The sequence below is a fragment of the Bufo gargarizans genome, chromosome 6, assembly GCF_014858855.1.
Source record: "Bufo gargarizans isolate SCDJY-AF-19 chromosome 6, ASM1485885v1, whole genome shotgun sequence".
Taxonomy (NCBI): Eukaryota; Metazoa; Chordata; class Amphibia; order Anura; family Bufonidae; genus Bufo; species Bufo gargarizans.
This window is the reverse complement of record NC_058085.1, coordinates 21,240,769-21,256,719: the sequence shown is the minus strand read 5'-3', so window position 1 is coordinate 21,256,719 and position 15,951 is coordinate 21,240,769. Positions and strand designations below refer to the sequence as shown.

Here is a 15,951-nt window from a genome sequence, read left to right as displayed (position 1 = left end):
AATGTTCTATGAGACAACTGCTCAGAAACAGTTATTTTTTTTTTATTTGGGTTGGGGGAGGCATTTTTATAACTTTTGGTGTGTTTTTTTGAGTCCCAGCCATTTTTTTCAAGCCTTTTCCCATAAACTTTCCTACTGGAATAAAGTGACTAAAAGAAAAGTATATAAAAAAAAATAATATGTGAACAAAAACTGCGGCAACAATAAGCGCTGTTCAGCCACAGTACTAATGGTGAAGGAAATAGATGGATTTAGCAGAGATGTGTATGTGGCGGTTTAGAATCAATGCATGTGAAAGATAGAATTAGATGTAGCAGAGCTGAATAAGCTGCTGTTCAGCCACAGTACTAATGGTGAAGGAAATAGACGGATTTAGCAGAGATGTGTATGTGGCGGTTTAGAATCAATGCATGTGAAAGATAGAATCAGATGTAGCAGAGCTGAATAAGCTGCTGTTCAGCCACAGTACTAATGGTGAAGGAAATAGACGGATTTTTTTTTTTTTTTTATAAATATCTCTTTATTTCCATCATCTCAAAATTCCTCATCAGTAGATTGGATACAAGTTACATTCTTGAGCCATCGAAAAAGAGAGGACATTCCAATCCTATTCCATACATATACAAATATTTTTTACTCCCCAATTACCCCCCCTCCCACCTCCCTTGGGGAGTGGGAGAGGGAGACGTGTGAAAAAATAAAGAATTGTGAGATCTTATGTGAACCCCTGTTTGAGACTCGAGAATAGTTCTTTAATGCGTCTTTCCATTTTTCTTCCGTAAAAAAATTGGAGTTCGTTCTCCCATTTTTTCCTAGCTAATATTGTAACCCGTTTCTTCTTTCCGTCCATCAATATCTTATATCTTTTTGCCGTTATGCCTCCTCTTTCACCCACATTAGTGAATTTGTACAATAGCTCAGATCTTTCCATCTTATATTTTTCCTCTTGCGTAGCTGACCTCAATGCATTCCTAAGCTGAAAATATTTATATAAGTCCTTATGCGGTATACCAAACTCTCTAACCATTGTATTAAAATCTTTCAATTTACCCTGTTCAAATATCTGGTTTAAATATTTCATCCCATTTTTTTCCCAGTTTATATACATCTTAATCCCCTGCAGTTCTTTAAGGTTAATGTTTTTCCATAAAGGTGTGTATTGCAGAAACCCTTTAATCTCTAGTATTTTTTTAATCTCCACCCATATGTATTCCGTTAAGTTTAAAACTCTATTTCCAATACTATTTCTCCCCAAAGTGCCTGATTCCAGCACTTCTAAAAAGTTCCATTCTTCTTTCCATCCCAATCTGTTTACTACCTGCCTACCCACCAAACCATCTAAGCTACTCTTTATTTGACCATATTGCATGATTATATAATAAAAAAAAAACAGTTCGGAACTGCTAGTCCACCTTCTTTCACTGGGAGCTGAAGTATCTCTCTCTTTATTCTGGGAATCTTACCTTTCCAGAGGAAATCACCCATTAAGCTATCCAGTAATCTAAAAGTGTCCTGCGACAGTCTGATTGGGGCATTTTGAAGGACATATAATATTTTGGGGAGGAAGACCATTTTTATTAAATTTACACGACCCTGTATTGAAATTGGTAATCTACGCCAAACATGTATTTTGGTCCTAAGTTCTTTTATTAGGGGAAGTACATTTAATTTTTCATATTCTCCTACGTTTCCGGAAATTTGTATCCCTAAATATTTAAAGTTTTCTTGTTTTCCCAACACCTGAACCTTCAAAAACCCCATCAGCATATGTGATTTCCCCCAATTAATATTTAATCCAGAAAAACATCCAAACTTATCTATTATATCTATAATTCTATTAAACTGGTCTCCAGTATTGAGCATAAATAGCAAAATATCATCCGCGTACATTAACAATTTTTCTTCCCCACCCTCATAGTGAAAACCTTTAATTTCCCCATCATTTCTTATTATACTTGCCATAGGTTCGATCGCAATGGCGAATAATAGTGGAGAGAGAGGGCATCCCTGCCTAGTGCCCCGGGATAGGGCAAGGGGCAGGGACAAGCTCCCATCCACCATCACTCTAGCCCGCGGATCCTGATATATTAACTGTATCCATCTTATAAATCCTTCCCCTATACCGACCCTTTTTAATACTGCCCATAAATATTCCCATTCAATACAGTCAAATGCCTTTTGGGCGTCCAGTGATAATACAGCTTTCTCCCCCGCTTCTGTTCTATTGGCTTCGATATTTAGATATAGCCTTCTTATGTTTGAGTATATCGTTCTACCAGGTATAAAACCTGTTTGATCTATGTTTATTATACCTTTAACCACCTTTGAGAGCCTATCGGCCAAAACTTTTGCCAAGATTTTAACATCGGTATTTAAAAGTGATATTGGCCTATATGATCCCGGATCCAGTTGTTCTTTGCCTTTTTTTGGAATAAGTGTTATAATTGCCTCTTTCATAGAGTCTGGAAGGTCCCCAATTTTTTTAGCCTCGTCCAATGTTGTTTTTAATTCAGGTACTAACACCTGGGAGAAGGATTTATAAATTTCAAATGGGAGCCCATCACATCCTGGTGCTTTTTCAGATTTTACCTGCCCCAAGACCTTATTTATTTCTGCAATTGATATTTCTTTTTCTAGAAACATCTTTTGGGCCTGGGATATCTCCCTAAGAGGAATCTGATCTAAATACAAATCTAATTCTTGTTTTGAATATTGGGCCTTAGACTTATATACCTCCTGGAAATATTTTAGGAACACCTCTTTAACTCCTTCTGGTGTATTAATTGTCCTACCCGTTTTATCTTTAATCGCCCCTATCCAGGATTTCTCTCTTTGATTTCTTGCTATATTTGCCAAGATTTTACCAACTTTTTCTCCCTCTGTGGCCAACCGGATCCCTTGAAAATTTAATTCTTTCCTACTTCTCTCCATATGATATACCTTTAACTTTTCCTGTTCTTCCTCCCATATTTTCTTATTGTAGTCAGTGGGGTATCTCATACATGTCATTGCCAATTCTTGAACTTTTTTTTCCAAAACAATCCCCTTTTCCCTGGTGGTTTTTTTCCAGTGGTTCACTTTTTTTACAAAGCAATCCTCTTAGATATGCTTTAGCCGTATCCCAAACAATTAGCCTACTCGCGGAATAATTATTCTCCCTAAAAAAGTTTTTTAATTCTTCGATTATACTTTCTTTATCTGGGATCATTGGTAACCAATGGGAGTTAAACTTAAACGGTAGTGAAGCCTTCTTTTTGTTCAAATCTAGTTCCACTACCACAGCATTATGGTCTGATAGAGCCATGGGAAGGTACTTTATTTTAATCCTATTATAGGACATCAGGTTTTTATTTCCCAGGGCCAAATCTATTCTAGACCAGGTTTGGTGTGTTTTGGAGTAGCAGGAATACATGTTTTCATCCGGGTTCTGGAGGCGCCAAACGTCGATCCAGTTAAATTCCTGGGCTAGTTTATAAAAATCTACTGTATTTGTATTCTTCCCCCTCTGCTAGATGTTCTATCCCTGAGTGGATCCATTACTGCATTATAATCTCCAATCGCAATCATTATAGATTCCTGTCTGTCCAGCATGAATCCATACAGTTGGTATAAAATCTCTGACTTATACGGTGGAGGGATATAGATGTTTGCAATTACCATTTTAACCCCCTCTATATTACAACATAGAAAGAGGTATCTGCCATAGTCATCGGCCTCACACGTCAAACACTCAAATTTAATTTTATTATGAACCAAAATTGAGACCCCTCTTGAATAAGTAGTGTATACGGAATGGTAGCTTTCCCCAATCCATCTCTTCTGCAACCATCTTAAAGATTCCTTATCCAAATGTGTCTCCTGTAGGCAAATGATGGCTGGCAGAAACCCCTTCATCCACTCGAGGATAGCATACCTCTTCACTCTCTCCCGTAAACCCCTCGTTTTCAACGAGACAATCCTAACCATCTAGCAGAGGGGAAGAAGAAGGAGGAAAAAAAAAAAAAAAAAACACGTCTCCCTCTCCCACGACCCACACCCACCCTGCCCTCCCGAATAGCCCCCCTCCCTGCCGTCCAGCAGTCGGGGTGACTCCATACCTTAGCATAATAGCTCCTTCCCCCTCCGCACCCCCCGGTCTCATAGGCCCTCCCCATCCGCCCAGTCGCTAACCTCCTCCGGGGTCTGAAAGAAAACAGTCCTGCCTTTATATTCCACCCTTAATTTTGCCGGAAAAAGTAAACTATACTTTAGACCTGCACCCCTTAAACTTTTCTTAACACCAATATATTCTTTCCTATGGGCGTTAGTGTGTGCAGAATAATCTGGGAATAACCTAATCTTTACAAATAGACGGATTTAGCAGAGATGTGTATGTGGCGGTTTAGAATCAATGCATGTGAAAGATAGAATCAGATGTAGCAGAGCTGAATAAGCTGCTGTTCAGCCACAGTGCTGGTTGAAGAGATAAACAGGCAGATGTAGCAGAGCTGTGTATGAAGCTTTTCAGACACAGTGCTAGTGGGGGAGTAGAATAAAGATGTAGCAGGGCTGTATAGGAAGCCATTCAGCCAAAGTGATGTTAGGGGACTGGAGAAGACACATGTAGCTGAGCAGTATATGCATGTATAAAAGATACTATGTACTATGTAAGGTTTATACACAACTGGAGAACAGCTATAATGGAAACAAATCTGCATTAGTGCTGGTGGGTGGGGGATGGTCATGTTTTATGGCAGTCAAAAGCACAGATTATACGTTTACTAGCTGACAAGATTTTGAGCTAATGTATAATATGGAATTATAGTTTTTGATAAACAAATATCACGTGTTCCTGTACACTGAGCTCACTTATCACAGCTCTCTGATTCCACAGCAGGGGGAGGGGACTCACACACACTGCAGGCTGCCAGACTGATGACTCATAGTCTTCACATAAACCAGCATGTAAGAACTCAGTGCTCAGTGTGATGTCATAAGGAGGCGCGGCCGGCCTTCACTCTAGCTGCCTAAGCCCGCCCAGCCTTAACTGCAGAATACCAGGAAGTGAACAGCAGAGTGACTGCAGGTGAGGATGAATAAGCGAGATGAGAATACCCCTTTAAGTTTTATTATTAATACTACTGCCCCTTTATGTTTTAACATTTGGTAACTAAACCACAAATTCCTATCCCTCTACAGTACAGTGTAGTTACTATACAGAGGTCTTCTCATGTCTCTCCAGTCCCGGTCTTTGCTCTGGCCCCTCCAGGTTTCCTCTTCTGTAGCACTTTTCTCTTCTCCTTCTCTCTTCTGCTCCTTCCTTCCTTCCTTGCTTAGCAGCCAGTCCTAGCATTGTCTAGAATATGGCTTGGACACATCTTTCTGGTGCTCCTTATGGTTTTCTAGCAATTTTCAGGTAACTCTTGAAGACTGATAGAAGCAGCTGGAATGTTGGGATATTCCAGCATTTCCTGCCCCACTAGCCATGTACCACCTACTGGACAATTGTCAGCCATTCTTTAGATAATTGACAACTACAGTACCTTTAATATGCTAATGGCCGTTGTCCCAATAGACAGTACTCGCTCACACTGGCTTTGAGAGGACAAGTATAGGCACTAATTACCAGGAAGTTGCTGAAAACAGGATACCAATACAATATATGGCTTACATTATTTCCCAAAAAGTTCTGTATCAAGATCTGTATTAATCTGTATTTCTTACATGTGCATAAATATATTCACCTACACGCCTTGACATGCTATCAATGGGGTTATTAACCCCTTAGTGACCACCCTTATGTCTTTTTATGGTGGTCACTAAGGGGCCTTAGGATGGGCCGCCTCTTTTTTTACAGCGGCCCAGTTTAAGCGCTGCGCGGATGAGAGCCGCGGTCCTGTTCTAACAGCTTGGGTTGGCAGGAGTGCTGATTCGGGCTGTTTAACACTTTACATGCCACGGGCAGTAGCTCCTGCCGCATGTAAAATACTGACAGAGGGAGCGGACTCCCTCTTTCTCCGATCGGCACCCCGTAAATGCGATTGCAGAGTGCCGATGTGTGTGAAGGCTGGCTGGGGTCCCGGTTAGGCCCCAGACCAGCCTTGAGTAATTTCAAGCAGGCTGCGCCTCTCTGGCGCAGCCTGCTGGTCAATGTCAGAATAGCATTGGGATAATATATGGGATAATGCATTGCATTATCTTACAGATAAAGATATTATGTTATTTATACCGAAAAATGAACACCATGAAATTTATAATGTAAAAACTCAGTGGCAGTATTGCTGTTTTTCCCATCTCCCTCCCAGAAAGAGTAATAAAATTTGATCAGAAAGTTATTGTACCCCAAAAATTGTGCTATTTAAAACTACAACTTGTCCCACAAAAAACAAGCCCTCATAAAGCTATATAGACAGAAAAATAAAAAAGTTATAGCTCTTGGAACGCGATAATGAAAAAGGAAGAAAAACGCTTGGTCAGTAAGGCCCAGAACAGGCTGGTCACTAAGGGGTTAAAGGGGTTGTCTCATTTGAGACAATGGAGGCATATCACTAGGATATGTCCCCATTGTCTAATAGGTGCGGGTCCAACCGATAGGACCCGCACCTATATCGAGAACGGAGCGGGCAAAAGTGGTGGCTGGAGGACTCTGGTCCGGCCACCACCAAGCGCTCTCCCCATAGAAGTGAACAGGAGCGCACTGTGCATGACCGGCCACTGTTTCTATTCACTTCTATGGGCCTGACGGAAATAGCCACGCCAGTGCTGCGCATGCACAGTGCATCCTCCACCACTTTTGGGGCTCCGTTTAGAAGATGGGTGCAGGTCCCAGCGGTGGGTCCCACACCTACCAGACAATAGGGGCATATCCTAGCAAACTGCCTCCATTGTCTCAGATGAGACAATCCCTTTAATATAAATAGGGAGTTGTTATGGTGTGGGCCATGCAGTTTGTTTACTTGACAGTGACAGGACTGAGATTTGGAGAGACCTCGTGTGCACAGTGTCCTAGCTGCAGTGATGATGTTCGGGTCACAGGATTATTCTTCGGCGCTATATGTAGTTTGTATAATTGGGAAAGGCTGCAGGATAAGGCTACATTTACACAACAGTGGAAATGGCACACAGACTTAGAATTGAAGTCAATGGCGCTAAGGCGAGTGAATAGTGGTTGTGAAAAATAGGACATGTTCTATTTGTGGCCATTTTCACTGCCAGATGGACCCCATGTAAATCAATGGGACTATTTTTAATGGCTATTAAGAGGAATGCATCCATGTTATGGTTGTTTAAAATGGGTACACTAGTGCAAAATGGCCTTTTAGGGATTAAAATAAAAATAAATTGACTTATCCGCTTGCAAACAAAAGTCAGTCTCTTTTGGTGGTGAAGGACCTGTGCTAGCAACGTGATGACAGCACCATGCTCTCCCAGCATTATTGCTTAGGAGCGCATGGTGACATCATCCCACTGAGAGTGTAGGTCCTTTAGCACCAAACGAATGGCCATTAAAAATGAATGCAAACCGTCCAGACGACCAAGAAAGGGTGCAAAAATGGTTGAAAAATGGCCATGAAATACTGAGTGTGTGCGTTTTTTATGGCCTTTTTTTCACGTGTGAATGTAGCCTTAAGAGGTCATACAAAAAAGTCTCACCACTGAACACCAGATATTTGTCTGCTGCTGGGAAGATCATGATGGGCTCGGTATTACTTTACCTTTATTCACAGTATAGGAGCTTCACTGATGTAAAGGGGACACTAAGGAACAGCACTACTGCAGGGGGCGCACAAAGGGGACATAACTACTGTGTGGGGGCACTTAGGGAGCATCAGTACTGTGAAGAGGGCACTAAAGGGGAATTCCACTGTGAAAGGGACACTGAGGGGAGATAATTATTGTGTGGGGCACTAAGAGGGGATTTGTTGCCCCTTGTCCAGCACTAGAAAATCTTTTATTTATATATCTTTTAAATGACTGATTGAGTGGGGGTTACAGGGAAGTTTCTCAAGGTTGGAGTCAGCTTTTTCTAGTTCTGCTTCTCGGTCTACTATTAGATTGTGGTCTGTTTGGCCACCACTGTTTTAGTCAGTTGATATTCTAATTGTGTGCCATGTCTTGTATTTTCCATGGATTTTTTTATATGGAAAAGTAATAAAACTTCAATACAATTTTAATGTTATTCATCAATAAAAAAATGTGTTTTGTTCTTGGCAGATGACTGTACCAGGAACTTAGAGAAACATCTGGTGTATTCAGGTTTTGAAGTAGATGATTGTGGTATCACACGAGATACATTTGAAGAGCATGCCAATATGCAAGATATACCCTCATCCAATCACAGCAACAGTGCATCATTTGATCCTTTTAAACAGGTCCGATCTTCTAAATCATCACATACTGTAATACAGAATAAAAGTCACAGAAGAGGTGCTAAACATCAAACAGCTTACGTAAAAGAGAAACCATTTTCATGTTCAGAATGTGGTAAATGTTTTGAGTATAAATCAGCTTTTTTTAGACATCAGAAATCTCACACAGGGGAGAAGCAATTTTCATGTTTAGAATGTGGGAAATGTTTTAACCGTAAATCAAATCTTGTTACACATCAGAAAACTCACACAGGGGAGAAGCAATTTTCATGTTCAGAATGTGGGAAATGTTTTATCCAGAAATCAGATCTTGTTATACATCAGAGAATTCACACAGGAGAGAAGCCATTTTCATGTTCAGAATGTGGGAAATGTTTTAAGAGTAAATCAGAATTTGTTATACATCAGAGAATTCACACAGGAGAGAAGCCATTTTCATGTTCAGAATGTGGGAAATGTTTTATCAAGAAATCAGATCTTGTTAAACATCAGAGAATTCACACAGAAGAGAAGCCATTTTTGTGTTCAGAATGTGGGAAATGTTTTAAACATAAATCAAATCTTGTTAGACATCAGAAAACTCACACAGGTGAGAAGCAATTTTCATGTTCAGAATGTGGGAAATGTTTTAACCATAAATCAAATCTTGTTAGACATCAGAAAACTCACACAGGGGAGAAGCAATTTTCATGTTCAGAATGTGGGAAATGTTTTAACCAGAAATCACATCTAACTATACATCAGAGAAATCACACAGGGGAGAAGCCATTTTCATGTTCAGAATGTGGTAAATGTTTTCACCTAAAATCAAATCTTGTTAGACATCAGAAATCTCACACAGGGGAGAAGCAATTTTCATGTTTAGAATGTGGGAAATGTTTTAACTATAAATCAAATCTTGTTACACATCAGAAAACTCACACAGGGTAGAAGCAATTTTCATGTTCAGAATGTGGGAAATATTTTAACCAGAAATCAAATCTTGTTAAACATCAGAGAATTCACACAGGAGAGGAGCCATTTTCATGTTCAGAATGTGGGAAATGTTTTAAGAGTAAATCAGAATTTGTTATACATCAGAGAAATCACACAGAGGAGAAGCAATTTTCATGTTCAGAATGTGGGAAATGTTTTAACCGAAAATCAAATCTTGTTACACATCAGAAAATTCACACAGGGGAGATGCCATTTTCATGCTCAGAATGTGGGAAATGTTTTCACCTAAAATCAAGTCTTGTTAGACATCAGAGAACTCACACAGGGGAAAAGCCATTTTCATGTACAGAATGTGGGAAATGTTTTGAGTATAAATCAGCTCTTTTTGTACATCAGAAAAATCACACGGGGAGAAGCCATTTTCATGTTCAGAATGTGGTAAATATTTTAACCATAAATCAAATCTTGTTACACATCAGAAAATTCACACAGGGGAGAAGCCATTTTCATGTTCAGAATGCGGGAAATGTTTTAACCATCAATCAAATCTTGTTACACATCAGAAAATTCACACAGGAGAGAAGCCATTTTCATGTTCAGAATGTGGGAAATATTTTAACAGTAAATCACATCTTGTTATACATGAAAGAATTCACACAGGAGAGAAGCCATTTTCATGTTCAGAATGTGATATGTGTTTCAACCAAAAAATATCTCTTGATAATCATCAAAAAACCCACATATAAGAGAAGCCATCTTCATGCTTAGCCCGTTAATGACCTCCCTTATGTGTTTTTATGGTGGTCACTAACTGGCTTTATTTCTTGAGATACTGCTTTTTACAGGGAAATAAAACAGCGCCTTGTATTCAGTTACCAAAGGTAGCCGTTGGCTTGGAGCGATGATTGGGACCGCTGTGAGAGCTCCCCAAACAAACATAGTCTACTGTATTAAATAAATATTGGTAATCAAAGGACAGAAGATCTAGTTAAAAGTGAAACTAGGTCTACTTTCACACTGGTATTTTGGCTTTCCGTTTGTGAGATCCGTTCAGGGCTCTCACAAGCGGTCCAAAACAGATCAGTTTGCATTCTAATGCATTCTGAATGGAAAAGGATCTGCTCAGAATGCATCAGTTCAGTCCCCATTACGCTTTGGAGACGGACACCAAAACGCTGCTTGCAGCGTTTTGGTGTCCATCTCCTGAAACTGAGCCAAACGGATCCGTCCTGGCACACAATGTAAGACAATGGGGACGGATCCGTTTTCACTGACACAATCTGGCACAATAGAAAACGGATCTGTCCTCCATTGACTTTCAATGGTGTTCAAGTCGGATCCATCTTGGCTATGTTAAAGATAATACAAACGGTTCCGTTCTGAATGGATGCAGACGGTTGTATTATCTGAACTGATCCATCCATGACGGATCCGCACAAAACGCGAGTGTGAAAGTAGCCAAGATGTTTTTATATATATATATATATATATATATATATATATTTTTTTTTTTTTATATATATATATATCCATAGAAAAGTTTAGGCAGCACTCCTACACATGCAGAGATGATTATATGGTGCCCGCGGTAGTCCCTCAATCCAGGACGGGTAAATAATAAAGAAAATCCGCAGCACTCCTTGAAGTAAAAAATGTGCAGTTTATTCACACATGTCAAAAAATAGACAACGTTTCAGTTCTCTCACAGAACCTTTCTCAAGTCAGCACCTGACTTGAGAAAGGTTCTGTGAGAGAACCGAAACATTGTCTATTTTTTGACATGTGTGAATAAACTGCACATTTTTTACTTCAAGGAGTGCTGCGGACTTTCTTTATTATATATATATATATATATATATATATATATATATATATATATATATATATATATCTCCTCTAAACACAAATGTTTGGTGAGAGAAAAAAACTGTATTCCACCCTGCCCGTGATTGGTATGGGGACCCTCCATTCCTGTAAATCTGCAAATACAGGGGCCTATATGTGAAAGTACAAAAAATAGATCTGGATTCCCACAAAAGCTGGTGTCCAGACGTGGAAAAAGGGGCATCATTCACACTTGTAAATGGACAGCATAGGCGTGCGCAGCCTATTGCATTATGGTGTGCACTCTAAAGCAAAAATACACACCGCATGCGTGTGTGTGTATCTATCTATCTATGTATGTATGTGTGTGTGTGTATAGGAGATGAAAAACGGACAGCACTCCAAGTAAAAAAGCAATGGTGTTTATTCACCCATGTGGAAGGCAACGTTTCAGCTCATACAAGAGCCTTTCTCAAGCTCTGGCTTGAGAAAGGCTCTTGTATGAGCTGAAACGTTGCCTTCCACATGGGTGAATAAACACCATTGCTTTTTTACTTGGAGTGCTGTCCGTTTTTCATCTCTATCCATACGGGGTAAGCAGCTATATCCCTGGACCTAGCACCCGCCAGTGTTTGTTTCTCCAGTGCCGCCATCATTTCCCTTTTTATATATATATCCAGGCATGCTCAACCTGCGGCCCTCCAGCTGTTGTAAAACTACAACTCCCACAATGCCCTGCTGTAGGCTGTTTGGGCATGCTGGGAGATGTAGTTTTGCAACATCTGGAGGGCCGCAGGTTGAGCATGCCTGCTTTATGCCATTAGCTCCCATTATCAGCCCTTATGCCTCATTCGCACCTATTATGCCCCCAGCAGCCTCATTTTTTATAAAATAAAAAACACTTACTCTTCTGCTCCTGGACGCCGTCCGCGATCCTCTTCCTCCTGCTGTCGGCTGTGCTCTGAACTGGCACGCACAGCGTGACGTCACAGAGCGCCCACACGCTGTGCGCAGCCCTGCACAGCTGACAGCCGAAGACCAGGAAGCGATAAATACATAGCATTGACCGCTTCCTGGTCCTCTGGTACTATTGAGCGCTTTCAAAATGTCAGCATTCTTGATTAAGGTGTGCCCAGGCACACCCAGTGTGCACGGCAATGATGGGCAGTTATTTGCAGTCAAGTGGAATGACAGATAGGATGCAACACAGTTTATAAGGCTGAGAAAAGACAGATGTCCATCCAGTTCGGCCTGTTATCCTGCAGGTTGATCCAGAGGAAGGCAAAAAAAAATGTGAGGTAGAAGCCTCACATTATTGACATAGCACATTAAATAATGGTTGACATAACAACACATTAAATAAAAAAACATAATTAAAAGACCTAGCTAGCTGGGGGTGCGTGGTCAGCAGAGCATTACATAAAGTGCAAATACGAAAAAGATCAAATCAGCAATAGATTTAATAGACCGTACTATATTGCCAGCGGGTATAAACACATGTAATGCAGTTAAGAGTACACTCTTAACATCCAACAATATATATGTAGGGACCACATACAGTGTTTAAGACGTGTACACCTAAAGATATATATGCATCAACATGATTCAACACCGATAACAATACCGTAAAGTTATGCTGAAAAAAATAACAAGTGTTAGTGCTGACCACACAACAACCCACAACCAACACAGGTTTACAATCAATTCATTCATGAAATACACAAGAGAATTTATTAGTCATAATATTCGTAATCATACGTTTTTAAACCCGTATCTCCCCCCCCCCCCCCTTCATTTGCTCGTTGTTACCCACTTATTACCCCAGGGGCGCCGCACAGCCCAAAAAAAAAAGAAAGAAAAAAAAGGAACTGCTTCTCCCACGCCTTCCCCAGGTTCCATCAATCCTAGAGCCCATCGCCAATCTTCCCAGATTCGTTCCCAGTCGAGTATCTTTTGGGATCCTTCAAATAATATATTTTTATAACTCTTGATCTTATTCATTAATCCTTTCCAGGTTTCATATTCTGGGTGTTTTTCCGAGCCCCAAACCCTGGTAATAATAACCCGAGCTACCATTAGTCCTTTCAACCACAGTAATTTACAATATTTATTAATCATAGTGCCTGGTGATTGTCCCAGCAGTGCCAATGATAATTCCATTGGCTATTTCTGGGAGGTAACTCTATGTAATTCATCATATATTTGTTCCCAAAAAGTTTTTATAGCTGGGTAATTCCATAACATATGTTTTAAAATCTGCCTTTTCATAACAACACTTCGGACATTTATCATTAGCACTGTTTTTAAACCTACCAAGCAACAATGGAGTATAATATAACCTGTGTGTAATGTTGAATTGTATCAAACGGTAGTTTTTCGATATAGATGCTTTCTGTATGCTACTATATATACTACGCCAATTAAGTGTGATCTCGTGTCCGACATCTTGCTGCCACCTATCTTCACTAGTGAATTTAATAACCTTACCTAAACCTAATAATTTTTTTAAATATATTTTTAAAACTGATATCCGTGTGCCACAAAAAGTGTAGCAAAAATTTTTAAATTCATCATCTTCAACTATTATATAATGATTATCTTTAATAGAGCGAAAAGCATGGTGCAATTTTGCATATCTATACTTAACCATTGTGTTAATCTCACTTCCCAAAAAAAGTTCCTCCAGTGTACACAACCCAGTGTCATTAATTATTTGCGAAATTAGAGAGATACCCCTTCTTTCCTAAAATTTGTGTTCTATAGATCTCAGCTCTGTTAAGTTATTATTATGCGGAAAAAGTAATGCTATTCTTAATGCCCAATATCTTTTGGATTTTCTTCCACATGCAATGAAGCATGTTGCTTATTGGGCATGATCTTCCCTTTATAGCAAGAAAACCGGACTCCAATACCGTCAATATATCTCGGTGAATCCCCTCAAATTCTGCTGTTAGTTTCTTCATAAAGCTCTGAGAGCATTTTCCCATACACGATTGTATTTGCGCTGCCAAATAAATAATATCCTTGCATGTAAGGAACGGCTAATACGCCTTGTTCTTCTAATAGCCATAGATACTTCTGGTGGATTCTAACACTTTTTCTCCCCCATATAAGGTAATTAAATTGTAGTTCTAGAGCATCGAAAAAGGGATTTTTAGAGGGAAAAAATGTGTTCCCGACTCCAATCAGAATAACTCCCCGAAGCAACGACCCCTCTCTAGTAGCTATAGCCTGTAATATTATTACGCTCCAGAAATACGTCCAGGCCCCTCTTGAATTCCTTTATTGTACTCACCATCACCACCTCCTCAGGCAGAGAGCTCCATAGTCTCACTGTTCTTACCATAAAGAATCCTCTTCTATGTTTGTGTACAAACCTTCTTTTCTCCAGACGCAGTGGATGTCCCCTCATCACAGTCCTGGGGATAAATAGTAAAATAAGGTGTCTGATACTGGGCTGTGCAGTAGCACAGCCTAGTATCGATAAAAGGCAAATCCCGGTATCGTATCGATACTGGGCTAAAAGTATTGACGCAGCTTCAGCTTTGTCACTGATTCCTGGACATTGGTCTCCAGAATCTGCTGATACTGAGTGGAATTCATGCGTCCCTCAACTTTGACAAGATTCCCAGTCCCTGCACTGGCCACACAGCCCCACAGCATGATGGAACCACCACCACATTTTACTGTAGGTAGCAGGTGTTTTTCTTGGAATGCTGTGTTCTTTTTCCTCCATGCATAACACCCCTTGTTATGGCCAAATAACTCAATTTCAGCTTCATCAGTCCACAGCACCTTATTCCAAAATGAAGCTGGCTTGTCCAAATGTGCTTTAGCCCACCTCAAGCGGCACTTTTTGTGCTGTGGGCGGAGAAAAGGCTTCCTCTGCATCACTCTCGCATACAGCATCTCCTTGTGTAAAGTGCGCCGAATGGTTGAACGATGCACAGTGACTCCATCTGCAGCAAGATGATGTTGTAGGTCTTTGGTGCTGGTCTGTGGGTTGACTCTGACTGTTCTCACCATTCGTCGCTTCTGTCTATCCGAGATTTTTCTTGGTCTGCCACTTTGAGCCTTAACTTGAACTGAGCCTGTGGTCTTCCATTTCCTCAATATGTTCCTCACTGTGGAAACAGACACTGAAATCTCTGAGACAGCTTTCTGTATCCTTCCCCTAAACCATGATGGTGAACAATCTTTGTCTTCAAGTCATTTGAGAGTTGATTTGAGACCCCATGTTGCTATTCTTCAGAGAAAATTAAAAGAGGAGGGAAACTTACAATTGACCCCCTTAAATACTCTCTCATAATTGGATTCACCTGTGTATGTAGGTCAGGGGTCACTGAGCTTACCAAGCCAATCTGAGTTCCAATAATTAGTTTGAAAGGTTTTGGAATCAATAAAATGACAACAGTGCCCAAATTTATGCACCTGCCTAATTTTGTTTAAACAATTATAGCACTTTCTGTAAATCCAATAAACTTCATTTCACTTCTCAAATATCACTATGTGTGTCTCCTATATGATAGATTTACCTGACATTTTTATCGTAACAACCAACGATTTATACAAAAAAATCGACGATTAACAAGGTTGCCCAAACTTTCGCATCCCACTGTATATGTCATTAAAGGGGTATTCCAATAATGTGATCTCGATGGCCTGATGTCAGGATAGGCCATAAGTATCAGATAGGTGGGGGGGGGGGGGGGTCTGACACCTGGCACACCGACCAATCAGCTGGTCTACAGTAGCTCTGGCACCAGAACTCCACAGATCCATCCTGTGCCTTACACCAGTGTTTCCCAACCAGTGTGCCTCCAGCTGTTGCAAAACTACAACT

At 40.3% G+C, this 15,951-nt stretch overlaps 1 pseudogene; it reads left to right on the top strand.

Moving 5' to 3' along the window:
• LOC122941895 overlaps nt 1-13,187 on the top strand; it is a 128,427-nt pseudogene extending 115,240 nt beyond the window's left edge.
• Nucleotides 13,188-15,951: the final 2,764 nt, after the last annotated feature.